The sequence below is a fragment of the Pongo abelii genome, chromosome 21, assembly GCF_028885655.2.
Source record: "Pongo abelii isolate AG06213 chromosome 21, NHGRI_mPonAbe1-v2.0_pri, whole genome shotgun sequence".
In the NCBI taxonomy this organism is placed as follows: domain Eukaryota; kingdom Metazoa; phylum Chordata; class Mammalia; order Primates; family Hominidae; genus Pongo; species Pongo abelii.
Genome location: NC_072006.2, coordinates 21,179,505 through 21,202,129, shown reverse-complemented (window position 1 = coordinate 21,202,129; position 22,625 = coordinate 21,179,505). Strand labels below are relative to the sequence as shown.

Here is a 22,625-nt window from a genome sequence, read left to right as displayed (position 1 = left end):
GTTCTAACTTGGTGGGGCATGCTTACTGTTAATTTTCCTCCAAAGGTTAGCTTCCTATTTTCTTCAACTAATACAGCTGTAGCCATGATGGATTGGATACATTGAGGCCACCCATGAGTGACTGGGTCTAAGACCTTTGATAGGAAGTCCACGGGCTGTCACTGGCCTCCATGCTCTTGGGTAAGCACTCCTAGAGCTACCCCGTTATTCACATTAACAAAGAGGTGAAATGGCTTTTTCAGGGAGGGTAGAGCTAGAACAAGGGCGATTATGAGCATCTCTTTTAATTCTCCAACCTGATGGATTTCCTCAGAAGTCCACAAGAGAGTCAGGCTTCCACTGGGTAAGTTTTTCATATAAAAGTTTACTTTTTAATGCATATGAATCAATCCATAAATGACAATATCCAATTAGTCCCCAAAACTTCCTGAGTTCTTGTTTAGTTTGAGGCAGGGGTAAGGAAACAATTCCCTCCACTCTTTCAGGTCCTATTCTTCATTTACCTGCACTGCTTAGGTGACCTAAATATTTAACTTCGGGTTCTACATATTGAAGTTTCCCTTTTGAGACCCATAACCCCTCACATTGTAAGTGGTTGAGAAAATGTGTAGAGAAGTCACCCACTTCCTTTATATCTTTACCAGATATAAGGATATCATCCACGTACTGAAGCAGACATATTTGCTTAGAGACTATGACTTTCTCTAGTACTTGTTCCAGAATCTGACCAAAGAGGTTGGGGGAGTCTGTGAATCCTTGGGGCAGGACTGTCCATCAATATTGTTGTTTCCACCCCAAATAGGGATCTTCCCACTCGAAAGCAAATATATCTCAGCTATCCTCAGCCAAGGGGCATGCTCAGAATGCATCCTTTAAATCTGTAACTGTGAACCACTGATGATCATAAGCAATTTTTCTAAGAATGGTGTAAGGGTTGGGAACAATGGTTGAGTAGTCTGGACTATTTGATTAATAGCTCTGAGGTCTTGCACTAATCGATATGACCCATCTGGTTTCTTGACAGGCAGGATTGGGGTATTGTAAGCAGACAGATAAGGTTCAAGAAGCCCATCTTTAATGAGACTTTCAATTACAGGCTTTAGCCCTACCCTGCCTTCTAAAGGAATGGGATATTGCTTTCTCCTTACTATTTCCCCAGGAGTTTTTAGTTTGCTATATATCGGAGGGACTTGCAGTCTCCCTCTATTTCCTTCCCTTGACCAGACATCAGGATGAATGTATTTTTCATCCACAGAAATGAATAAGTTTAATGAAGTGAGGAATACCTTGGGGCCTACTTGAAGGCCTGTGCCTAGCTTCAGCATTAAGTCTCTTCCTAATAGATTAGTTCCCGCTTCAGGGATCAATAAAAATTGAGTATGAGTAAATCGATCTTGATATCTGACTTGAGTGCTTTCTGACATTTTTGCCTAAATCCTTCTCCTTTTACCCTAGAGACTAAAAGTTCTTCTGAAGAGCAAGTAAGACCAGGTGGAGGGAAACAAATAGAGGAGCATGAAGCCCCTGAATCGAGTAAAAAGGTGATAAATTCACATTTAGGTCCTACCTCCAAATTTATCAAGGGTTCCTGGTGGGACTCAAAATAAAAGAGGCAGAGCCCCTGACTCCCCTATTATCCCTCAAAAGTCATGAGTGTGAAGGTTTCTCCTTCCTTGTTTAGTTCAGAACATTCTTGAAGTGGCCCATTCTTCCACATTTGTAGCTTCTATCTTGTTCTTCTTCCTCCTCAGTCTTAGTATTCTCTGACCTTGCTCCCCTATACCCCTTAGGGGGCTTGTTAAACGAGGGCCTCAGCCCTCCAGATGGAGGCTTGGGTCCTCTAAAGGAGGGTTTAGGCTCTTTATAATTTCTGGCTCCCTGAAAGCTCTGCTTAGAAATATATGGGTTTGGAGCCATCTGCTGGAAGGTGGATAACAGAAGTTTTGTCTTTTGTTTTTGTTTATCCTCATCTCTCCTCACATATACTTTCTGAGCCTCCATAAGAAGTTCACTCAGGGGATGGTCCTCCCAATTTTCTATCTTTTGTAGTTTTTTGGAAATGTCTGGCCAACTTTTAGTAACAAAGTGGAGTTTTAACATTCCTTGTCCAAGGGGATCTTCCAAATTGAGGCCTGCATATTGTCTCATTTGCTCCCTCATTCTGTCTAAGAATCTATTGGGCCCTTCATCCTTCTCCTGTTGTATGTCAAATGCTTTAGAAAGATTTTGAGTTTGGGGTACTGATTCTCAAATTCCTTTTATTATCATCTCCCTTAGGTCCTGCATGTTTTCCTGGTGATTTGCATTGTTATTATCCCACTGGGGGTCTCAGGTGGGAAATTTATGGTCTGCAGGAGGAATGTTTTGGCCAGGAGGGTGCTCACGTTCCCAAACTGCCATAGCAGCCCTACGAATTGTATTTCATTCTTCCCCTGAAAAGAGGATGTCCAGATGGACCTCAGCTCGGCCCAAGTGTATATCTGAGGTCCTAGAAATTGATCAATTCTCTAGTAATGGCTTAAGCTCCTTTTTAAAACTCCAGACTTCTGAACCAGTCAAGGGAACATTTACAAAGCCAATGGCTCCCCCTCCCTCTGGTACTTCTCTTAGAGGAAAAAAAGTTGGATCTGGCTCTTTAGGCATGGAGGGAAATGGGAAGTTTTGAATATCCTTTTGACATTCCTCTATCTCACCTTGAAGGCCCTTTAAGGAGGATTACTTAATAGGTTGTGGAAGGACAGGCTCATGAGATGGTAATTCCATAAAGTCAGGATTGGAGGGTGGAGGAGTATTATGAGCAAGGGAAGGATGTGGGGCGGTAGTCAGGGGGACACCAGAAGTGGAGGAGAGATCTGCAGCAGCAGCCGCTGAAATGGAACACAAGCAAGGGACACAGGCGAGGGAGGGGTGGGACACGGCAGCTGCAGCTGGAGAAGCAGCAGCCAGAGCGATGGCACAGGTTGGGGAGGGGCCTGAAATGGCAGCAGGAGGAGCGGCAGCCAAGGGAATGGCACAGGTCGGGGAGGGGCCTGAAATGGCAGCCAGAGGAGCGGCAGCCGGAGGATATGGAACAGCAGCTGGAGGAATGGGTTCGGGGGCACTAAATGGAGGAAGTGGAGGAAGATAATCTAGAGGGCCGCACGTGCTGATGGGTGTGGTTGCCTAGGAACGGGGACTCTTCCTCTCTCAGAGGGGTTGGTTTCTGGCTTGCTCCCTCCAAGTTTTAGAGAGTAAAGGAGGACAGGTCCCTGTTTCCAACAAAGAGCATAATCTATCTCCTCCTGGGAGACAGGGCTCCTATCATTAACATGTTTGATTAAAAGCTGATAAATCCACTCCTCATTAGACCCAAATTTTGGCCAGAAAAGTGAAGGTTTAAGGATGGGTTGTCAAACCCAAATAAAACAACAATATTTTATCATCTGCTGCTTCTGTTTATGTTTAGTTCTTTCATTATCTTTCCAATATTTTAACATAAGCCCCAAGAGACCATCAGAAGGAATTTCATCTCTCTCGACTCTTTATCTTTCCTGTCTTACTTGAAACGTTTCCCGTCTCAGAGGTTATGGGTGTTCCAACCTCTCCCACTAGAGGTGTCTTACCCTCCTCTTTCCTCCTCGTCCCAGAGGCTCACTGAGGCTTTAAGAGGTGATTCCAACCTCTCCTATTAGAGGTGCCTCACTCTCCCCTTTCCAGTGGCTGTGTGAAGGCTCAGTCCCTCCCAGAGGGGTTTCTTGCCTATCCTGTAGCTCCACCTACTGGAGGTTCCTTGTACCCTTCTTTCACTTTGTCCACTCTGACTGTTCCTGCCCCAAGCCAATATGTGGCAGCATAAGACCACAGAGAAGACTCACTCTCTACACACAATAATGCTTAGCACCATTCACACACACTCTCAACCTCCAAAATGTTGTCCTGACCACCAAGGAAATACTTTGTCACTCTTGCGAGGTTTCCTACCTTGGTCTGTTCACAAGAGTTACCTGGTCCCCTGATCGCCGCGGTCTTGCAAGCCTCTCCTCCCCACGTTGCTGAGAACCTGGATTTATTTGTCACAATGGGTGGGTCCTGATCCCCCACCCCGTGGCCACCATGACTAGACAGTGGGATGTGTCTCCCCGTGGGTGGGGTGACCAAAGGCCCCCTCCCAAAGGAGAATGCTCACTTCACGTTGGGCATCAAGAATTGTTGGAACTAAAGCTTGGAGTCTTAAGGAAAACGAGCACTCAAAGGATTTCTCAGCAAAGCAAATTTACTTCTGTGCAGAGGGGTGCTTCTCCTTGACCAGTCGCCAAGGACAAAAGAGGATGAAAGTTTTTATCCCTGACACAAATCCTGCCCCTGTGCCCTTTCCCCATTGGCTGGAGTCAGGCCACACAATCTAAACTAGACCTGGTTGACTAAACATTTGAACTTTCTTTAGATAAGGTGGGCACATAAGGGAGAGAGGGGAGAGGGGGAAGGGGTGTCTGCGATGAGCTAGAGAGCTAGTCTTCTTCCCAAATAAGGAAAGGAATGTGAGCTGGACTGATAACGCCTGGTACTGTGACATGCCTGGGCATGTAGCAAAAGCAGAAAGGAAAGAAAAGAGAAGGAAAGGGAAGGGGGTGGTACTGTGAATTAAAGAATAAAGGACTGATCAGGCTATTTGAAGAGAAACCTTATCATATCCCACATAGTAGGAAACCGAATCTAATCTAAAAATGTATAAAAAGAACTATAATAGGTGACACCACTGCACTCCAACCTTGGTCACAGAGCAAGACCCTATCTCAAAAAAAAAAAAAAAAAAAATTATACATTACAATCAAGTGAAAATTGTTACAGGTAGGAAAGGCAGTTAATGTAATCCATTACAACAAAAAGCTAAACAACATAAATCATTTAATTCTATTAAATTAATTCTATTAATAGTTGCAGAAAAAAACATAAGGCAAGAAAAGAGAAAAAAAGACATTGATATTGTGAAAGAAGAAATAAAACTGTTTTAGTTTGCATATGACATAATTGTCTATGTAAAAAAAATCCCAAATGACCAAACAAAGAACTCCTGGAACTACTAAGAGATAATAATAATCAGGTTGTAGAATATGTGGTTGATATAGAAAAGTCAAACGTTTTCCTGTATATCAGCAAAGAACAAGTAGATATGAAATGAAAAACACAACACTACTATGACACTGAGAAAAACAGAGAGAAACAAACTCCTGTGTAGAAATATAACAAAGACCTTTTGACAAAAATTATACATTTCTAATTAAAAGAATCAAAGAAGGTCTAAATAAATGGAAATACATTTTATGTCATGGATAGGAGGCCTCAATATTGTTTTAAGGTTAGGTCTCCTGGATTTGAATTACAGATTCAACACAATCCCAACAAAAATCCTAACAACTTATACAAAAAACTGATTCTAAAGGTTATATAGAAATGAGGCAGGAGAATAGTGTCTGGAGACAGGGAACCTAAGGTTGATTCGTGCTAATTTGGATAGGAGAGGCCACTCTCTTTTCAACCCCTCCTTCTGCATGGCAGTTGAAAAATGAAAGTACCCCCATTTGGTTCCTTCCCACAGTCAATCAGACTGGTCGCGGGCCTACTGTTCCCCTCCCACAACCAATCAGACTGGTCATGGGTCACTACTTCATTTGCATAGAGTGAACCAATGGGATACCTCTAGAGGGTATTTAAACCCCAGAAAATTCTGTAACTGACACTCGAGCCATTTTTTCAAGCCCACGCCCACCCTCTGGAGTATACTTTCGTTTATAATAAATCTCTGCTTTTGCTGCCTTGCTTTGTATGTGCATTTTGTCCAATTCTTTGTTCAAAATGCCAAGAAGCTGGACAACTACCCTCAACTGGTAACAGAAATGCAAAAGCTCCAGAACTGTCAATGAATAGTGAAGAAGAAATTGACAGTATTCACACTACCTCACTTCAAGACTTAATACAGCTAGAGTAATCAAGACAGTGTTTTATTTGAAAAAGAATACAAAAATACACCATAGAACAGAAAACCCAGAAATAAATGCACATAAATACAGTTAACTGATCTTCGAAAAAGGAACAGAGGAAATTCAATGGAAAAAATATAATTCTTTCAACAATTATTGCTTGACATCTGAACATCCATATAACAAAAAATAAAGGAGACATAGACCTTGCAACTTTCACAAAATTAGCTCAAAATTATCATAAATCTAAACATAAAATCCACAGTTTGAAACTTCTAGACGATAACACAAACCACCTAGGGTGTGGCCATAAGGTTTTAGATGCAATGCCAAATGCATGATTTGTGAAAAAGAAAACTAATAAATTGGGCTTTATTGGAATTAATTTTGTTTTGCCAAAGGTACTGTTAAGAGAATGAAAAGACAACTGCAGACTGGAACAAGATATTTTTCAAAAAACACACTTGATAAAGAATTGGTAGTCAAAATATACAAAGAACTATTAAAACTCAGAAAGAAAACAATCAACCAATTATAATATGGTCAAAATATCTGGAGAGACACCTCATGCAAGATAGAAAGCAATAAGCATATGACAAGCTCAACATCATGTCATTGGGGAGTTGTAAATTAAAACAGTGAGGTACCACCATATACCTAGTAGGGTGGCTAAAACCCAAAACACTAACACCAAAAATGCTGGAGAAAATGCAAAGCAACAGGAAGTCTCATGTATTTTTCCTATGAAAGAAAGATAAAAAGCCACTTTGGAAGACAGTCTGACATGCTCTTACAAAGATAAACATTCAATTTAGCAATTGCATGTCTGGGTACTTACCTAAATGAGTTAAAAACTGATGTCCACACAAGTCTTCACGGGGACATTGATAGCAATCTTGTTAATAATTGCCAAAAACTAGAAGCAATCAAGATATACCTTTTAATAGGTGAATGAGTGAACTGTTGAACACCCATAAAATAAAATATTATCCAGAAACTGCACTATCAAGCCACAAAAAGACATGAAGAGACCTTAAATGCATATTGTTAAGAAAAAAAAACCAGTCTAATAGGGCTACATAAAAAATGATTTTCTGGGAAAGCTAAAAAATAACATTCTGAAAAAGGTAAAACTATGGAGACAGTAAAAAGATCAATGGTTGTCAGAAATTTCGAGAAAAAGAATAAGGAAAGGGAAATAGTGATGAGTGCGTAGAACATGGGATTTTCAGGGCAGTAAACCTCATCTGTATGACACTATGATGGATATATGACACATGAATTTTTCAAAACCCATGTAACTATGATGAAATTTTTCACAAAGAGTGAACCCTAATGTAAAGTATGAACTTTAGTTAACAATCTATTGCTTCATCAATTCTCAACCCCATCAAACGTAATATATTGGTTCATCAATTGTAATAAATGCACTATACAAATGTAAGACATTAAAAACAGGGGAAATTATGAGTTAAAGACAAGTATATGGGTAATAATTTATCTGATCAAACTTTTTGTAAACCTAAAACCGCCCTAAAAAATAAAATATATTAAATTAAAAAGCAAATAAATGACCATTCCATGAAAGATTAACAACTGTGCAAAAAGGAATATCACATACAGAATAACATTTTCATAAACACATGTAAAAATAAAGCATATTAACATAGAGATGCATACACAGGTCATAAATGTATGAAGAAAAGCAAGCAAAGCATTTTACAATTAACAATGCTGACTCTATCTGCAGAGAAATTGGACAACTCAACCTTGAAAACTGATTTCAAGGTCAGGTGAGGTGGCTCACACCTGTAATCCCAGCACTTTGGAAGGGCAAGGCAGGCGGATCACCTGAAGTCAAGAGTTTGAGACCAGCCTGGCCAACATGGGGAAACCCTGTCTCTACTAAACATACAAAAATTAGTGGGGTGTGTTGGCATTCACCTGTAATCCCAGTTACTCGGGAGGCTGAGGCAGGAGAATCACTTGAACCCGGGAGGTAGAGGTTGCAGTGAGCCGAGATCGTGCCATTGCACTCCAGCCTGGACAACAAGAGCAAGACTCCATCTCAACAACAAGAACAACAAAATTATTTCAAGCAGGGTGTGTGGTGTGAAGACGTTTTCCAAGTCTTTGCCTGGTTTTCATTATGTGGATGCACCATTTACAGTGCACAGTTGACTGTGCAAATATCTGTATTTTCCTTATATGTAATATTTGTAATAAGATTTTATGATCCAAACTCAATATACAAATCTCAGTGCATTTTCAATTGCTACCAAGACCTTGAAGTTAAATTTTTAAAGTTAACATAACCCATTAAAACTAATTTTTTGAAGTCCCAAAATATCTCTAACGATATAAAATGATTACATAAGAAAAAGCATACATTAAAAGACATCAAAGTATAATGAAATAAATGGAAAGATGGTACATGTTCTTAGAAAGAGAACTGAACATCACCATGATGCAAGTTTTCCTAAATAGATCTAGTGTCTTAAGTTCCATGAAATTCACAATTGTTTGTTTTTATTGATGAGTTTTAGAAAAACTACTTCTAAAAACTCAAAGAGAAGACAAATGTCTATAGTCAAGATATCATAGAGAACTATTAGACAGTGTTATAGAGTGAATGTTTATATATCCCCCGAAATTCATATGATCAAATCCTAACCCCAATGTGATGATATTAAGAGGAGGCACTTTGGCTGAATGCAGTGGCTCACGCCTGTAATGCCAGCACTTTGGGAGGCTGAGGTGTGTGGATCACATGAGGTCAGGAGTGCGAGACCAGCCTGGCCAACAAGGTGAAACCTCATCTCTACCAAAAGTACAAAAATTAGCGGGGCATGGTTGTGGGCACCTGTAATCCCAGCTACTCAAGAGGCTGAGGAAGGAGAATCGCTTGAACATGGGAGGCAGAGGTTGCAGTGAGCTGAGATCACGCCACTGCACTCCAGCCTGGGCGACAGAGTGAGACTCCATCTCAAAAAAAAAAAAAAAAAAAAAAAAATGGGGCACTTCTAGGAGGTAACTAGAATTGATGAGCTCATGAGGAAGCCTTATCAATGAGATTGGTACCCTTATGTAAAGAGGCACATGTCTATTTCTTTCAGGCAAAAGAATTCCATTTAATTATTATTTTTATAATACATTATTCAGTAAGCAGATAGTCACATTTGAGTATTTCTAGGTGTTGTCAAGGTTGTCCTATAGAATTTAGCATTAATCTTCAAAGTACAGAAAACAAAAACAAAAAGAAAACAAACTAAAAACTACTACTGTCATTAGAAACAAATCCCTCACCTTGCGAAGAAAGAGGAATTGATGTTTTAGTGAATCTTTGTGCTTTATCAATTTATCTACTAGACTTTTTTTTCTGGAAATGTATACATTTTCTACAATAATGGAAAATATTTTCTTATTTCTTTTCTGTAGTAGCATTCTTAAAACCGCTAAAACTTCATTTGAAATCACCCAAAAGAAATAAACAGACCTCAGAAACTTAGTACACATACACAGAGAAAGAAAAAAGTAAATAATTTTTAACAAATGGAATACGAAACTAAACATTTAATTATTTTCAATGCTACTTCCTTCTTGCTTCTGTGAAACTATTTTACCTTATCTTTCAAGTTGACATTTGGGAGTATGGGGAGGAAACTGGAAATTTAGGATTTTACTGCCAGCCCTAGAACAGTTGGGCTGAGCGAACAGGGTGGTGGATTGGAGATCCTGTTTGCCAAACATATGGAAAATGCAAAGGAAAACATTTCCCCACTGTGGAGTATTAAAATAATTAAATAGGAGTGAGTTAGACTGAAGTGGCTGTAGTGCCCTGGGTTTCTACCTAAGAAAACCAAACCTAACGCTAATGTATTTTCTTGTAAGTTACTAACTTAAAAGAAAATTCAGGTTTAACTACCCACAAACTATCAATTAACTTCTGATTACACACCCAGGAAATTTCCACCTGGATAGTCCAAATAAGGCGAATACATAACTGCACCCAATGAATTACTGAATGAACCTTATAAAAGCCTTTCCTTCAAGCCCCTCCAGAGAACCCCAAAACCACAAACCATGGCCGAGGGCTCTACAATTCATGACCCGCTGTTTGCTCAAATAAACTCTTTAACAGAGCCTCAGTTTAATTTTTAACAGAACAAGAAGAGCTGGGACCCCACCAACCACAGCTCCTTCCACACAGGAACCGCACACGCCGAGTCGGGGTCTCCCCTGGTGACCCTCCCGCCCTCCTAGAGCAGCCCAGAGAGGGCTCCAGATCATCACACAAAACCGGGACCGGACAGGACGCCCAGGGTCGCAGTTGTTGCTCCAGTCCCGCCCTGCAGCCGGAGGGTTCTGACGGCCCAGCTGAGCCAGCAGGGACTCAGTCCACAGACTCCGGAGCTGACTTCCAGGAGCTCGAGTCCCACCACAGCCGTTTCCCGCCGACAGCAGCCAGCCCCCAACCCCGTGTGGAGACTCCCAGCCCCTGGGCTCACTATTTCCTGGCTTCCGGAACGTTCTGGCATCCTGCTTAAGGATCTCCAAGGTCACAGGGCGGCAGAGGCTGTGGCAGAGCCACCCAGTGCCTCCTGAGCCAAGGAGAGAACAATGAGGCGGAATGGGAGCCGGGCGGCCAGACCGGAGACAAAGGCCCCGCCAGACGGTGGAAGCCACACCCTCCTCTCCAGCTGCGCTCCTGACTGGATAATTCCCACTTCCGCGCTCCTGATTGAATAGGGCTAGAAGCCCCGCACCCTCCCCTTGAGCTACAGGAGATGCGGAAGATGCGCTCAGACAAGGGGCTGAATCGGACCTAAATGAGGCTCTGGGCTGCAGCCCATGGCAGGCGGGGCTTCCTCCCAGAACTGGGACATGACCTGCCCAGAGGGCATTTGTATTTAACCTTGTATATAACATTATATCCATTTATGAATTATACGTATATACATACACATATTATTCACAAATTGAAACAATGTAATAATTATTATTTCAAATTTTCAGATTTCATAACTTTCCTGGCCTCTGGTGTTTTGAAAAGGCAGCCTGAGCTTTGAAAAGGAAGTCAGTCCTCTCGGGCAGCAATGTCCGATAAACATAAAATTGAGCTAAGTGTGTCACCTTAAAGTTTCTAATAGCCACATCAAAGAAACCAGTAACACTAATTGTAAAAATTTACCTAACCCAATATATCAAGAATATTAACATTTTAGTATGTGATCAATATAACATTATTTAAAAATTAATTTTTGGTACTAAATCTTCAAAACTCTCTGTATTTTGCCCAACAGCCCGGGGCCCACGTCCCGCTCCGGCTCCGCGCTCGCTCACCCCCCGCGCAGGGCTGGGCAGGGCCGGCGCCCTTTAGCTCCGGAGTGTGAAGCCGCGTGTTAATGGAACCAGCGCCAGAGTAGCAGCGGCGGCGGCAGGGACCCTGTGCCCCGCGTCCCGGAGGCCGCCGACAGCGCCACCCCAACCCTCTCACGGCCGGCTGGACTGGAGCCACCAGCCCCGTCCTCCGCCCTGCCGCGGCGCCCAAACCCCTAGCTGGCCCTGCCGCCCTGACGACTGCGGACTCGCCGGCGGAGTCTGCCCGCCGGGGAGGAAGGCCAAGCGGTGGAGCGCACTGCTGCCGTTTCCCCCACAGTCTCCTGAATGTCGTCCCTCGGGTAGTGAGAGAACTTAGCGGCAGGCTGGAGCGCCCTTAGCGGAGAGACGCAGGAAGGGAAGGAAAGAAAGAAAGACGGAGGAAGAAGCGGATCGGAAGAAGGGTCCGGAGCTGCCAGGCCGACAGTGCGGAGAGAGTGGGAGCGGTGCGGGGCGAGTGGTAGCGATGCGTGGCGCCCTGATGCGTCCCAGGCGGGCAGCTGCGGGACAGCCCTCCGCGGAGTAGCCCCGTCGGGCCAGGAGGGCTTATACAACCGCTGAGAACACCAAGTGCTGGTCGCACCAGGCGTGCGGAGTCGCCCCCCGGCACACCCTCTGCGCGTTCCCCGCCTTGTCATCCCTCGCTAACCCGCCGGGAGCCTCCGCCGCAGCCTCAACCTCGCTCCCTGCCCTGTCCTGGGAGCCCGCGAGCACCAGGCCGAAGGCGCAACCGGGCCTTGGGGGAGTCGCCCCGAAAGCGTTGGGTTTGCTTGTGTGGGGTTAGCCGGGGCCGCGGCGCCACCCGCACTCACTTCGCCCGCCGCAGCCGCCGCCGCAGCCGCGGGGAAATCCCGGAGAGGAGGCGGACCAGAAAAGCGAAGAAACGCAGCGGGCCAGGGTTTGCCAAGGACTGGCGCCACACAGGCGGATCGCCGAAGGGAGTGCAGTTGGAGTCACCGCGTCCCCATCTTCCCGCCCCGGCGGCTGAGCTCCGCGGGTTGGAGCGCAGCCCCAGGGCACAGTCCCCCCGGCGCCCGGCGTCGCCGCGCAGGTTCTTGGAGCAGATGGGCCTGGGGCGCCCAGCGATGTGGCCCTGAGGAAGGGAGCCCGTACCTACCGAGCAGGAACAGCCGCGGGGCCGAGTGGCAGGTGCGCCAAGCCGAGCACACCCCCTGCGCTACCCGCTTCTGCCCGGCTTCCGTGCTTAATTTTCCTCGGCGGGACTAAAGTTGGAAATTGACCGCAGAATTGAGCTGCCCGGGAACAGAGCCCCGGCAGCCGCCAGAGCGATGTTTCCGCAGATCTGGCACCCGATGCGGCACCAGGCTGCAGACCAGCCCTTCAAGTTCACTGTCCCGGGGTCCCTGGACCGGATTAAAGGGGAATTCCCGTTCCTGCAAGCACGGTATCACATCCTTAAAATGTGAGAAACTGGCAAGTGAAAAGTCAAATGCAGAGGCGCTATGTGATGTATTATAAAATGTCATATGGATTAAACACTGATGTTGGAGGGATTTTTTTTTTTTTTAGATGGAGTTTCACTCTTGTCACCCAGCTGGGGTAAAATGGTGCGATCTCGGCTCACTGCAACCTCCACCTCCCAGGTTCAAGTGATTCTCCTGCCTCAGCCTCCTGAGTAGCTGGAATTACAGGCGCCCGCCACCACGCCGGGCTAACTTTTATAATTTTAGTAGAGACGGTATTTCACCATGTTGTCCAGGCTTTTCTCGAACTGCCGACATCAGGTAATCCACCCGCCTCGGCCTCCCAAAGTGCTGGGATTACAGGCGTGAGCCACCGCGCCCGGCTTGGATTAAACATTGAAATGCATAAACGGACTCTAATCGCCAAGAGATTGAATACGATTTGTGCAAAAGTCATCCCATTTCTGGGATGGGAACATCAACGACAGATGGCCCAGGCTGTCGAACGTGCCAAACAGGTTACCATGGCACCTGTTTGAATGCCATCATCGGGCAGCAACAGCTGCAAACTCAGCATCTTTCATGGCCACAGACCCCCGTTCCCCTTACTCCTCACCCTTGGAGACTTCAGCCTCCTGGAATCTCGCTCCTCGGGGGCCGTGCTGGCCTTCTTGCGCTGCCTAGTGCTCTGAGTGGGCAGTCTTATTTGGCAATACAAGGTGACAAAGCACCATGATGCAGAGCACCACAGAGGTGAGAGGCCGGGCAAGCCAGATTAGGACATTTTCCTGATACTCTTACAGTACTGCAAAATTGTGTGCATCGCTAAAGAAAGCCCCAGCCTATACAGAAAGCAAACAATGAGATAAGAGGAACTGTTGCAAAGCTTTCCGCTGAAACACGAGCAAACCTGGAAGTTTGCTGGGTTTGCTGTGGGCATCTGTAGATTTCTCGATCTCGTTAGATTGCAGGCATCTTGATATCTTGGCAACTGCCTAGTTAATGCTAGTGGCCTGTACCATATTATGGATAATTTTCAAAGAAATTTGAAATTTCTTTGCTTAACTGGGTAATTTTCAAAGAAAGTAATGTTGTTAAATGGGGTGAAATAAGAAGTTAAATTTGAAAGTGAATATGTTCAAACGGAAGGTTTGATAATTGCATCTGCTACTACTACTTAGTTTCATAGGCTTTAATTCTAGTGCGCATTAAATATTGGGCAAAATTGCACTTGACTAATTTTTGGAAGAAAAGCAATTCTGTCAAGAAATAAAAATAGACTTTGGGTATGGTTAAAGTATAAATCTTATGTTTACAAAATACTGTGATTTCAAGAAATCACTGTATTAGGAATGTGCAATGACATACAAATAAAAGCCATTTTTAAACACACACACACACACACACACATAAAGAAAAACCATAAAACTCTGTATTTTAAACTTCCAGCACATCTCAATACAGACCAGCCATATTCCAGGGGCTCAGTGGTCCCAATGGTCAGTGGCTGCCACATTGAAATGAAGCTCTGAGTGCTGAACCACACCCCCCACCCGCCATTCGCTTTCAGAGGCAAGGGAGTACCCCATCCTTGCAACATCTGAAAGTGGTAACCTGAGAGAGCAGTGGGCTGCAAGCAGGAAGTGTCCACGGGTAGATTACTACTTCCCATCTGCTGGTTGGTGAGTTAGGGGGAATCCTGTTTCACAGAGCAGACACTGATCAAAGGATGATGGTGCCCAGAAGAAAGAAACCCCATGTCTTCAGGTATGTCCATGGGCTTGATCAAAGTTTAGATATGGAGTGAATAGATTAAAGGCAAACTTATTTTGCTGTTGGTCCTAATGATCAGGCTGTGGTTGTGTTTCCTCTTGTGGTATGGGGAACTGTGTGCATTTAAGCACCAATCACATTCATACCTGCCATTTCTGTATTATTCAACACCATCTAACAAGAGATCAAACTTTTTAAAGAGGGGGAAAAAATCAGTATTTGTAGGATGCCTACTGTTTGCCAGGTAACTTTTAATCCTCCTCCTAAATTCACAGTCAATCGTGCAGCCTACAGGTGTCCTCTCTCCACAGGTAGAAGCAATGCCAGTTCTTCACCTGGATGCTTCAGTCGCTTACCCAAACCCAATGCGTGCTGGGATTATAGTCCGCAGCCCTAGGACCAACAGGCTGGGAGTGGAACAGATACTACAACTTCCAACATTCCATACGAAGGTCCCGCTTTCCAAATCACGCTTCCATGCGTCCAGTGCAGTTCTGCCTTGCTGAGGGAAGCGTGGGTGTTCCCAAACCTCTCCTGCCTGCGAGGAGACGGCGGGGCCAGGGCATCTGGTCTCACCTTGTAATTGTGACACTGTGTCTCCTCGAAGCTTCCCGCTCAAAGCTTGATTTTCTGCAGGCCGGCAAGGACCCCAGAGACTCTCACAGTCTCCTTAGGGTTGCCATGGTAACGTTGATCCTCCAGTAGGTAGGCGCACACGGCCCCTTTCGTCTGCCCCACCCCTCCCCTCAGCACCCCCCACCTTGTCCCGCCCTTCGGGCATGCGCTGTGTAGCCTCCTCCGTAGAGGTGGGGCTATCAGCCCGTGGACCTGGCAGCTGCAGGTTTTCTTTGTATCCTACTCGGGAAGTTCCCTCGTAGTGTCTGAAACCGTCATTTCACTGCCAGAAGTGAATATACACGGTCCTAGTAACCTGGAACTTGCCTTTCCAAAGTCACCTTTCCCTCGGACTCTCCGTGCTGCCACGAATCCTCTGCACCCCAGGAGCACCCCGGTCTGGCTGCACCCCCCACACGTGGGTCAGGCCTCTCACAGGGACGCTCCAGCCGCTGTAATAAAGTCACATGAGAAAGGCCTGTGACGTTATTAGGAGAAAACGTCACCGGGGAAAGGCCTGAACACTGCTCCATCCAGTCAAGAAACAGCCACAAGGAAGGGACCCCCTAAACTGCTTTTGGGGCCACATCCACCACTGACCCCCACCCAGGCTGGTTCCCAGGTCTTGGGGTCCTAGTGATAAGGAAGGGAACTGCTGGGAAGGGAAGAGCGTGGTCCCTTTAAATGATACGGAAGGGGGAAGGGAAGTATGAGTTAGAGGAGGGCATGGTCCCTGGCTAGGGCTCCACCCCCACGGACCTAGGTGGACAGGCATTTTTGTTTTCTTGCCCAAATGTTGCATTTCCCAAGACCACCGTGGCCTGCCACGCCCCCATCTTGTGCCTATAAAATCCCTGAGGCCCTAACAGGCAGACACACAGGTGGCTGGACGTCCTCTGGGCATGGAGGGGAGTATTGTGGAAGAGCACAGGATAGACTCCAGCAGTCCAGCAGGCTATCCACCGGGAGAAGGAGGTGGTTTGGCCAGAGACCCAGGCCCCCCGGGCGCCCAATTCCAGGGGGGAAACCATCTCCCTTCTGCCTCCCCCATCTGCTGAGAGCTACTTCCACTCAATAAAACCTCGCGCTTATTCTCCAAGCCCACATGTGATCCAATTCTTCCAGTACACCAAGGCAAGAACCCCAGGATACATAGAGCCCTCCGTCCTTCCAATAAAGCAGGGGTCTAATTGAGCTAACACAAGTCGCCTACGGACAGCTAAACTAAGAGTTGTAACACACATCCAGTGGGGCTTCAGCTGTAAACATTCACCCCTAGATCACTGCCATGGGGTCAGAGCCCCATAGCCTGCCCCTCTGTATGCTCCCCTAGAGGTCTGAGCAGCAGGGCACTGAAGAAGCAAGTCACACCCCCATCGCACGCCCTGCAAAAGGGACAAGTGAACTTTTCCCGTTTCACTAGTATGGACTTCTCTGCCATAATTAACGCAGGCCAGCAAGACCAGAAGGCCCGTTGGTCCCTCCCAACACATAAGGGAAGTTTGTTTGGTGAGGTCATGTTCAGTGTCTGCATTTCTGCTGTGAATAGGGCTCCCTTAGAAAATCTTTTAATTTTGCTTTTTAAATATCCCTTTATAACCACTTTCAATACTTTGCTGGTGGAACTTAACAGTGATAATTATCTGAATCCATTTTTCCATTTACTTTTTCAGATTAACTCTAAGTACTCCACAACTACACACTTCTGAAACTAGTGTAGGTGCAGCCTCAGCTCCGTGCAGGGTGGATGCACCAGAGCAGACTCTCCCTGGGACATTTTCTGGAGCATTAATTTTACTGCAGGATTTTGAAGAAACAAATAATTTCCAAGGTAAGAAATTGAAAATGTAAGAGAAGGCTGAAAAGTCATCTGCCTTTAATACCTGTCAGTCATCTATGCCTGTCAGACTCTCCAAGAAAAAAAAAACTCTGCTTTCCATTATTATAAATAGTAAATATTAGAAATCATAACAAGTCAATTGAAAGCCCTGCCTTGCCAGTTTCCACAGTCACAATGTGGCCTTGGTATGATTTTATTTGTATTTATTTGTATTTATTTTGGGGGAGTTTTTGTATATTGTTTTTGTATTTGTATATTGTTTATGTATTTATTTTGGGGGAGTTTTTGTATATGCAAAAGTATATTGACCTTTTGCATATAAAAATTAAGGTCTTGGAAAATTTTTTGAAAGTATTCACTTACCAGTTGGTGATTTATTTTGAACCTCATTTGATTTGTCTGTCTCTCTCCTCTTTCTCAGACTCAATTATCCCACAGGTCTCTAAGGCTCTATTTTCTTTAAATTCTTTTCTTCAGATTGAATCATTTCTATTGCTGTGTCTTCTGTTTCTAATCTGTGGATAAGCTCAAAATATTTTTTCATCTCCTTATCTTTCTATGTGGTTCTTTTTTATATACATAATTTCCATTTCTCTGCTGAAGTTTCACATCTGTTCATTTGTAATGCGACTATTTTCCTTTATCCCCATGAACGCATATATAATAGCTGCCTTTAAATCCCTGTCTTCTGATTACAATATCTTGGATATATTGGGGTAGCTTCTACTGCCAGCATTTTATCTTCTGTATGGATTACGTTTTCATGTTTCTTCACAGGTCTCATTAATTGCAAAACTGTGTACTACAAACTAAAAAGGATATTTATAGAGACTCTGGATTTGGTTGTGTTTATTTGAAGAGTGTTTTTTTTTTTTTTTTAAGGTGTTACTGGGCTGAACTGAAACTTTATTACCTATCTCCCCTACAGTGGGCACAGGTGAAATCCTCATTTAGTTCTTATTCACACATATATCATGTTTATATTATATGTAGATGGATTTCTATAATAATATATAGTATTTTTATCCTGGTTTCATGTTTGTTATTTGTAAGAGTGTTAGTTCACCAAGCTACTCCACAATGAGTAGAAGCCAGAACCTCAGTTTTGTTTGATTTTTGGATTTAATATGAATGAAATTATATAGTATGTATACTTTTACATCAACTTTCTTTTATGAGACATTATATTTGTGATATTCATTCATGCTGTTGCATATAGCTATAGTCTGTTTATTTTTTAAGTATTTTTATATTGTGGTAAAATATATATAAAATTAACCATTTTAACAATTTTTAAGTGTGCAGTTCAAAAGAATTAAGTACATTTACATTGTTTTGCAACCATCATCCACATTCATAGGAAATGTTATATTTTTCATTCTGCAAAACCAAAACTGTGCCCATTAAACAATACCTCCCTGTTACCCTCCCTATAGCCCCTGGGAACCACTCTTCTACCTTGTGTTTCTATGAATGGAACTACCATAAGTACCTCATATGACTGGAATCATACAGTATGGTGTAGAAATCATGAGGAACAATGATATACACTGTATAACATATGTTTATTAATTTGAATAAAAACACTAACAGAGCAGTGATTACAGAGGAAGATAAAAAAGAAAAAGATTGGAAGAGTGTTTTATATTTGTGACAATGGTGCCCCAAGTTCCTGAGCAGTGAGGCTGCCCCAATCACAGTGCTAGTCACAGTGGAGTTGGAAGCCCAGAGCCCCTGCTCAGCCCAAACTTCACTGAGCCCTGAGGCACTCTGCACCTACCACGTGGGCACTCATTGGCCCTGAGATTCTTCATGGCCTCATCTTCTTAGCCTTGAGGGTGTTGCTGGCCTACTGGGATGGAGGCTCAGTGGGCAGGACAGGTTGTCACTGCAGGAAAGAGCAGTAACTATGACGCTGCAGGAGCCACACCTCAGGCCTCCCTCCCAGTGCCTGCCCAGGGGTCCCCATGCAACATGGTCTCCTGCTGACCAGGGAGCCATGGCCACAGGCTGTCTGAAGCTGGCCATAAGAGAGAGTCTCCTCCTACCCTCTGAATATCTGCTACCCCCAAGTTTTATTCCAACTGTGCTTTTCAATGGACCTGAACCAAACCCCAAATTCCTCCTCAGTCTGAAGATGACAGTTTTCTCTTGTTACAGAAGCAGCTGCATTTCTTGGAGGACTTTGATTTCCTGGACCCAGAGGGAAGGACAGGATGCTGACAGGGCCTGGATGGAAGATGCTGAAGGGGACTTGTTGGGGTGGGAGGAGCAGGGGCTGGTCTCTAGGGCTTTTCTCTTAAGGGGCCCCCTCTTCTTCAATGCCAGTCAGCTTCAACCTGTTTTCAGAGTTGGATATAAACAGCCCCTCCTCTAGGAATTTGTCATTGATTGCAGTCCTCTACCCCCACCTTCCACTGGGATGGGTTTCTTCCTTCTCTGTGCATCAAACCCTCCCAATAAATCTAAGAGGCAGAGGGTGGAGCCAGGGGGCATCCTGCCTAGGAGGGTCTCTGACTTCCACATTCCCAACATCCCCCAAAGTGAGGGCCCCAATTGCTCATCTTCCTCTTTTGAGTGCTGGCCTAATATCCCTGGAAGGCAGACAGCCAAGGTTCATCAGAAAGGCGCTCCGGCCCATGGTTAGCCCCACTCCTCACCTGCCCTCATGCTGTGCTACCGCCAAGGCTATGAGGGTCAGGGGTTGTGCACCAAGCAGAACTGAGACCTGTGTTAGGCTCTGGGCTCCAGAGGAGACAGCATGGGCACTGAGGCTTAGGAACCTTCTGCCTCAACCCTCTCTCATGACAGACAGGGAAACTGAGGCCTTGCATAAAGAGAAAGTGCTCAGCCATTTAGGACCTGTCTGATCTTTCATGGGTGCAATTTCCCTCTCCTCTCATGGGCACCACCTGAGGGACAGGCTAAGTTCAGCTCAGCCCAAACCTCACACAACTTTGCAGTCAGACAGCCCTGAAGCATCACTACTCAGGAAGCAGAGGCTGGCAGCTGCTATGGAACCTCCACCACTCATAGGTGACATAGGCCTGACACCCCAGCTCACAGGGGCAGCTGTGAGGCTCTCATGAGAGGAGGTCTGCTGAGTGCTGAGATCCAAGGGCTCAATCCTCGGCTCTCTCCTCCCAGGCCTCAGGATCCTGGTCCCTGACCTGCCTGCCCCGGGCTCACTCCCATCCATACAGTCCTTCATGGCAGTGTCCAGCATCAGTGAGGAACGTGCCCAGAGACAGCACACAGCCTGGGCCATCAGGGTGCTAGAGATGATGAGCACCCACTTTTAGGTGCCTGTCCAAGGTCTGTCCCGTGAAATCTCACCACTCCTGTCTTCTGTATCCCCTTACCCAGGTCTTTCACTTGGAGTAACTAAGGACCCCCAGCTGTCTTCCCCCAATTCTCACCTTCTTTTTCCCCTAGCTGGCGTCCAAAGCCAGCGAGCATCCCCAGTTGTTTTTTTTTTTTTTTCTGGTGGGATATTAGCAAGTAATAAGATCATGTGGTCCCCTGCTTCACCCTTCCCAAAATCCACAGTGAGCCAAGGTCTCCCAGGCCCTTTTTCTGGTCTCTCTACTGGAGGTATTTCAGGCACTGTGGTCATAGGAGGGAAGAGCTGTGGGAGAAAGTTCCCCTGCTTGCTTGATGTAGAGGCCTCCAGCTGGGAGGGACAGTCCCTGTCCTCTGACTCCCTGCAGCCCCTCCCCACCACAGGCACACTCACCTGCTGCTGCCCCAGATTTGCTGGGTTCCTCTCCAGGGTGACCAACTTGGAGGTCCCCTACTGTGAGGGTCAGGGGCAAGGTCAATGAGATTATCCTCCATCAACCATTTTGCACCCCAGCCACACTAACCTCAAACCCTGGTTAACTGGCCTTGGTCAGCTGATGCAATACCCCCACTACCTCCAGTGAGTCCTGATTCTAGACTCACTCCCAGCTCCAGCACTCACTGCTTTGCCATCTGGGCATGAAGCCGGTCCTCCCAGAGGCTGCTTTCTCATCAGGAAAGGGCAGTGGAAACCACGCCTACCTCAGGGCCTCCTGAGGACTCAGTTGAATGTGACTATCACCATTGTTCTCACCATTATATTGATCAACAAGAGCCAGATGCAAGGACCCTCAAATTCCCTTTCTCCCTTGAACCTCATCAGGACCCTATAAGGCCTGCACAACAGGTTATTTGTACATTTTCCAGATGAGGAAACAGAGACCTGCTCAACCAGGTCTCCCAAGGCACCACATCTTACTTCCACCACGGCTGAGCCCAGAATGGAGATGCCCATAGAGTCCAGAAGATGGAACCCTGGTCAGTAGTGGTGCTGGGGTATGGGGTGAAGGTAGCTGGGACAGGGCCTCCAGGTGGGAGGAGGAGTTCGTCTCTCTCCTGGGGATCTAGGCAAGTTACTGCCTGCTTTGGGTCTGTTTCCTGCCGTGTTGAGGTGCAAGACAGAATTAGCCGCAGAGGCCTGGCTTCCTGGGGAATTGCTGGGCTAGTCTGGGGAAGAAAGGAAGCCCCACCTACCACATTCAGCCCACAGCCTGGAAAAAGCTCCATGCTAGCAGGAGGGACCAGCCTGGGAGCCAGAGCCCTGCTAATTCTGCCACTCATCACCCTGCTTAACAGCCCAGCTGCCATCACCACATTCCATTACCAGGGTCATCTGGCTACAAGAAAAATTACTGTTAAGCATGAGTATGAGGACATCCATGTCTGTGTTAGTGACTACCTTGGGGGATGAGTTCAAAACACGGGAGGCACAGTTGGAAGCTCTAGCCGCCATTTGTGCAGCTGGGAGGGTGGAAGTTGCACCAGCTGAAAGTGGAGGACTGCCTTGCTAAACCTGACTGGGATGCGAAGGTCTGGAATCATCAGAAAGCAACTAGTGAGTCAGGTGAAGACAGAGTTTATCACAGAAGAGGTGTAGGATTACCTTCCGCATTTTAGAGCAATCCACTCATACAGCAGAAAGCAAAAGCCCAACACATGGAGCTGGGCAATAATGGACAGTCTTTGCAATAAACCTGAACTGTCTGAGAGTACACCTTAGTAGAACTATTAGACATAGCAAAAATACTTAAATAGTTGCTGAGAGAAAGGTTAGCCACATGGTTGTGTGACTAGGACTCTGATAGAAATGGCATCTCCCTAGCTGACAGTGAAGCTAAAACAATGAACAAATAACCACCCATCCTGCTTTGAGACAGTGTTTGCACAAAGCTAGAACTGTTCAGGGCAATCATAGTCCAGTCGTGTTATGGACTGGATTATCATGGCCATGAGCGAGGCCGGGCCAAATGAAGACTTCTCAGGTCAGACCCTGGCATGGCCATCGCTGGAGGAAACATACATCAATTTAAGCGAGTTGGGTATGTGGCAAGCCATATATATCCAATAATTTGAAGGATCAGATAAGGCTGTGTTTACCATGGTCATGAAAAATCAGTAGTTAACAAAATGTCCCTCGGGATTGGCATGGTGCCCTCATATACATCTTGAGTTCCCTCATGGGAAAAGATGTGTGTAATGTGGGAGAACTGTAGCTAATCTTGGAGAAAGTGAAGAGGGAAGAAGTAAGGTCTGACTGGTTACCAAAGGAAAAGGAAAACAAGGACATGCCAAGTC

General features: G+C 45.5%; 1 protein-coding gene across 15 annotated transcripts in view; it reads right to left on the bottom strand.

Moving 5' to 3' along the window:
* The window catches only part of LOC112130364 (uncharacterized), a 152,751-nt gene that overhangs the window by 78,543 nt on the left and 51,583 nt on the right, over positions 1–22,625 (bottom strand). For 4 of the 15 annotated variants that reach the window (XM_054541675.2, XM_063720701.1, XM_063720702.1 and 1 more), the window contains 2 exons: positions 7,902–7,999; positions 6,796–6,873 (listed from right to left, as the gene is read on the bottom strand). The gene's annotated coding sequence lies outside the window, so the exon portion shown is untranslated. Of the gene's footprint in view, positions 1–6,795; positions 6,874–7,901; positions 8,000–10,465; positions 10,797–12,148; positions 12,403–12,453; positions 14,080–22,625 lie in introns of those variants that run through there. The other 11 variants (XM_054541676.2, XM_063720700.1, XM_063720696.1 and 8 more) reach the window with 7 other exon arrangements.